Source organism: Chrysoperla carnea, chromosome 4, assembly GCF_905475395.1.
Source record: "Chrysoperla carnea chromosome 4, inChrCarn1.1, whole genome shotgun sequence".
NCBI classification, from domain to species: domain Eukaryota; kingdom Metazoa; phylum Arthropoda; class Insecta; order Neuroptera; family Chrysopidae; genus Chrysoperla; species Chrysoperla carnea.
The window spans coordinates 3,221,032-3,226,892 of record NC_058340.1 but is presented as its reverse complement, the minus strand read 5'-3'; positions in this window follow the sequence as shown (position 1 = coordinate 3,226,892).

Sequence of the window (5,861 nt, the reverse complement as noted above, 5' to 3'; positions counted from 1 at the left end):
CAAGGAAAAATATTTCTTGCCTTCTGGACCAATTTAAAAGTTAGTTCTGCGGAGTTAACAATTCAAAATCTTATACAAAACGACCTAACCTTTTACAAACCACTTATATTAACCTTACCTGTTATCAAGAAAACAATAAAAAAAGTGTTATGGGTCACAAAAGTGTTATGTTTTGAAATAAATTGAATTTTACTTTTAATACTTGAACACAATATTTTTATCAACTATCAAGTAACAGTTTAATACGTGTATAATATACATATTTCAAAAGTATACATACATCGTTCACTCAGATATCGTTTTTGTGACTAAGTTAATTTTTATCACGACTAGATCGAATTTCACGGAACGGGAGTTGAGTTTTACTATCTGAATAACAAATATGTAATTCTACATTATTTTTTGAAGATTATTAATTCTGTTTTGTATTTTTTGAGCCATGCAAGTCATCCTAAGAATCCCATAAACGTTTTTAGTTAGTTAAGAGACAATATAAGATCGATCTTCACCCATCTGATACCAAGATTGATTTACAGACCTTTTCGATAGCTTGTCTATCGAAACTGATCTTGACTATTTAGAATTACTTTTATCATTATTCTCTTAATTAAATTATTTTTCTTTTGATAACAACTTTAGATTGATTAACTGATCGGTGTAGGTACCTGTAGCTGGAGAGCTGAGTGGCTTTTTTGAGTACATATTTGAGGCACATTGAAAATATTTAAAGTTGATAACTTGCGAATGTGTGGATGGTGAAATCGACAACCTGGCTGGGAGGTTGGGGAGCGTTAGTGACCTATGAAATTTTTAATTTGCCATTTTTCCTAAGCAAAAAATGTTCTTGAGGCACTTTGAAACATACACCATTTTATAGTCTAATATTCGAGTTCGAGTTAATCCGGTCTGACAATGACGGTTTCCATTTGTATAGGTACATTGTTCAATTAAACTAGTTGAGAGATGCTGGTTCAAGTACGGCCCAACGACTTCTTTACTCTCCAAAAAAGGGAGTAAACTTCTTTAACCCCAGCGTCAGCCGCCCCTATAGCGCCGGCGTTCGACGGATGAGGTGAGCGCGGTCCAACGACTTTTCTAACATCACCTCTTATTTTATCGCTCAACTGAACCACACTCATACACTCTTACCCAGCGTTCCCACACTTTATGTGTTTACTCTATTTTTTATCGCTCAACTGAACTATTCACTTTCTCAAACACTCTCACTATAAAACTAGATTTTTTCCCTATGTGATTTAACATATTAGGCTTGCCCTTTTTGTGTACCATTATTTTTTATTCAGTTCTCTCATAGTATAGTTACTCTAGCATTTGATTAGTATCGATTTGCAAATTCAATATCACAAATGTACACACCTGACCTTGCAGTAAGTTTGTTTAGATCACAGAAGTGGACCAGAAAAGAACTTTTTCACAAATCATTCTTTGAATCATTTGTTTTTGTAAATTTATAATCTTGCGCATTTGTTATGTGTCCGAACTATCAGTTAGGTCTGGCTACGGGCCTGCGTGATTCTTGTGTATCTAGTATACCTCCTTTTATTTACTTCCAATTCTTGATCACCCCTATATCTAATTTGTGTAGTTTATAAGCGTATAAGAAAATTATGTGATGTAAACATTCGATTATTTAAAAAAAAAAAGTATCCATGGTTTGATAAATTCCTGGTTCGTTTAAAATTGAATACCCCAAATACCTTGTTGTAAGTGAGTATGATCTTTTATTAAACGATATATTTATTGAGTATGTAGTTAGTTACCTTCTGTATTTTATCAGTTTAGTCTACAAGTAGAACTGTAAGAAAATAGTAAAGTTGTAGGAAAATCAAGATGTGTCAGTTACGTCAAGTTGAGTTCTATAAGTCAGTTTTTATGCCTCACTGATTGTTATACGTACTTTAGTTATAGTTCAATGATTTTCACCCATTTTAACATTGAATACACTAACGGACAGACTTGATGTCTTGACCATTACTGTATGGTCTGATATGTGTGTTGAGACTTGGGGAGGTTCAAGTATAATTTTTTATTTCACCGTCACTAAAGAGGAGTAAAACAGTTTAGTGTGGGATTTTGAAAATGCCATCAAAATAAATTTTTCCAAATTATCTATTATATATATTTCTTGCGTTCGTGTGTTAGTCATTGAACTCCTCCTAAAAGGATGGACCGATTTTGATGAATGATGTATGTTCAAGTGGGTGTAAGAATGGTTTAGATTCACAATTCGGTCCACTACAAAATGTTTTTGAGCGCATATAAATAATATATTACATTACATCTTACTATACATGTATGCCATGTATTTATTTGCGCTCTCACCATATTTATCTAGAATTGAAAACAGTTATTTGAACAGTATTGAGTTGTTTATTATTATTCAGTTTTATGAGTAGGTATTTATCAGAGTTATATGCGAGCGCTGTGAGTTCCACTGCCGAAGGCCTGTTAAGAGTTAAGAGTTAAGAGTAAAATTTGTGTTTAGCGGTCGGGCTTGCTATCGGGCAGGCTAAGCATAGTATAGCTATGAATTAATTGGAGCTACAGGTTACTAAATATTAATAATTGCTGCTCAATAGTTAAAATTAAATAAATTGTAGATGAAACGAAATTCACCGGGATTTACGATTCCATAGGACAACGCCTGTCGGGTCCGCTAGTTATATTATAATCTTAATTACTTAAAACTAAGTAACTTGTTGTTAAGTTAATTGTAAATTTCCAGTGGAATTTGAATCGCAATCGCTTCTCCATAATTCTGAAACAACGCTTCCTCAGTGTAAGTACGTTGCTAGGGTGTCCAAAGCCATAGTTTCTATAATAGGAAAAACTTGATAGACGAAAGAGAAACATGGCCTACCGATTTCCAATACAATACAAATTTTTTATTTGATTTAAGCAAATCGCATAGTTCTGAGCTTCACTCTTTATTTGAAAAAAAAAAAAAAAAAATATTTTTAATGTAATAACGATACTGAAATAAAAATAACTGATTCAGGGTGGTTATTCTAGACGGTAACAATAGAAGAATTCAGATAGACTTAATAAAGTTATCTAAATGGTCAGAAGTATTCAAATCGTAAATTTGTCTTTAATAAAGAAGCTTAGAGTAAAAAATTATGAATTCTAGTAAAATTTATAACCTACAACTTTTTGATAAAGGCTTTTTCTACTTCAGTGATTAAAAATGTTGACAGGATCAACTGGGGAGTTTGTATATTTCGCACAAAAAAAAAGATAGCTTGAAAAATTAAAATTAACGCTCTAATGATTGATCAAATTAACAAATTAAAAAATAATAGTTTTAAAATCTAAAAACAGACTTTTGTAACTAGCTGAACTAAAAAAGAGAAATAATTTTTATAAGTTAAAAAAAAAATGTGATTCAGCAAAAAATCATTTTATCGTAAAAAGCGTGGGGTGCTTTTAAGATATTTTATAAAGACTTTACTTTTATCATATTGGTAAAGGTCTTTCAATAAAATATTTACAATAATTATAATATTAGAACCCTACGCTTTTTATACCATGTATATATGAAATATACATAGTAGGTATATTAAGTTTAGTCCAAAGTTTGTAACGCCTAAAAATATTCATGCTACGAAAAAAATTTTGGCATAGGTGCTCATAGAATCACCTAATTAGTCCATTTCCGGTTGTCCGTCCGTCCGTCCGTCCGCCCGTCTGTGGACACGATAACTCAAAAACGAAAAGAGATATCAAGATGAAATTTTTATAGCGTACTCAGGACCTAAAAACTAATTTCAAGTTCGTAAATGAGCAATATGGGTCAATTGGATCTTGGGTCCGTAGGACCCATCTTGTAAACCGTTAGAGATAGAACAAAAGTTAAAATGTAAAAAATGTTCTTTATAAAAAAATAAACAACTTTTCTTTGAAAAATTTTTTTGTAAACTTCACTATTTAGTCACGAGGGCGCTTATTAGGTGCAAATTTTATGGTATACATAAATATGGGAATATCAGTGTGTGTGTAGCTATTTAAAAGTGGATGGATGGTCTTTTTTTATTAACGTGACGTCAAAAAACAAACGATTGCTTGATCAACACTGTCTATACATGGTATTTCAACAATTAACTCAGTCAATTGTTTGTTTTCACTTGTTTATGATAGAATGATTTTTTTCTTAATTACTCTATTTTTTCTAATCAAAATAATTAGAATAAGTTAGAATTAATTTTTAAATTTCAACAATTCATGTTATTTGCATCAGGATCAGAGTTTCGATAAGATACTTTCCATTAATGAAAATCTTCTGAATCCAGAAGATTTATAGTCTGACCTTCAAATGCCATATTCACCACGTCTTGTTAAATCTTTTTTTTTCTATTAATTTTTACTGTACTTCTACTTACATTTTATTTTCTAAATGTCGAAAGTCTTAGTTATATAAGTAGACAACGCTACTTATGTATCATATAGAAATACTTATGTAACATACATGTATAAAACCCATATAAACCTCTTAGCAACAACAACAGGATGTGTTAAAAAACACCCCGTTCGAAAATAAACAGCTACCCGTCGAGATGAAATGATCTAAAGAAGTTGATGAAATTAAACATATGTTTCCTTGCAAATTCTTTATAAATAATACAGATATTAAAATAACAAATACAAGATAGCTGGGGGAGATTGGAGGAAAATAATTCCTCGAGGTAAAATGTCCCATTGCTGTTTTAAATGATCTATTAATGTCATTCTACGTGATCCAGTTAATCGTTGAAGAAAGCTTAATGGCAATGTAAGTGGCATTCTGTGGCAAAAATATCTTCTGCGTAGTGTATCTTAAAAAACAATCTATCAATTTCATTTTTTAACGTGATTGAAGAGAGAATTATTCCTTTCAAATGAGGTATTACAAGATATTGGGTGCCATTTGAAATTTAGAAATCGGGGAGGATGTGGGTGAAGGGATGAAACCTAAATTTCTCTTGATATCATTTTTGAATTTTCTCATCGATATCTAAGTCGACGTGTTTTCACTAAAAGCAATAATCACATCAGGTCAAGAGTTATTAAGGGTGGATACTTTTGAAATGAACACATTGTATGTAAAAATGTGCTCATCTCAAAGAAATAAATTTTCTAAAGGCTTTGAGGCTCTCAAATAATTAAAACTCTTTTTTTAAAAATTCTATTTAACATTTTAACTGACCAGAGTAATCATTATTAATGATTAATTTTAAATTAATCATTATTAATTTTACTTTTTTTAAGTAATCATTATTAATTTTACTAAAAATTAAGTTTTGAATTGTTTACTTTCAAAAAATTTTCATCTAAAGTAACGAAGGAGAAAAAACAGTAAAAGACGATAAAGGAAATATATACGAATAAGATTTGGTGAAGGAAATTTATAACAAATTTGGACAATATAAGAGACATCCTACTCTCGGCACCTTGTCTCTGGTTTGGATTATCCAATATTAAAAAATCTGATCGAAGGAATAGTTAAAATTATAATTTTGGACAAAATGGGGACTTTAAAAAAAAAAAAACTTTGATGTGGTCTGGTGGAAATAATTTTCAGATATCTTATGCCTTCGATCAATACCTGGAGAAAATATCTAAGAAGATTTGGTAAATACTTACCGACTTTGAAAATTCTGTTTCGAGAAAAACGCATTTCAAAACTTTCAAAAGACGTTTACAATTAGTTAATTTTTTTTTATGCGTTTATCTTTACAAATATTTATCAACTTGAAATTTGCCGAGAATATACTTAAATATATGATGAATATATTTCGGAAAGGCAAAAGAAAAATCGATTCTTTGAACTTCTAACGGTTTATAACCTCTACTGCAATACTTTA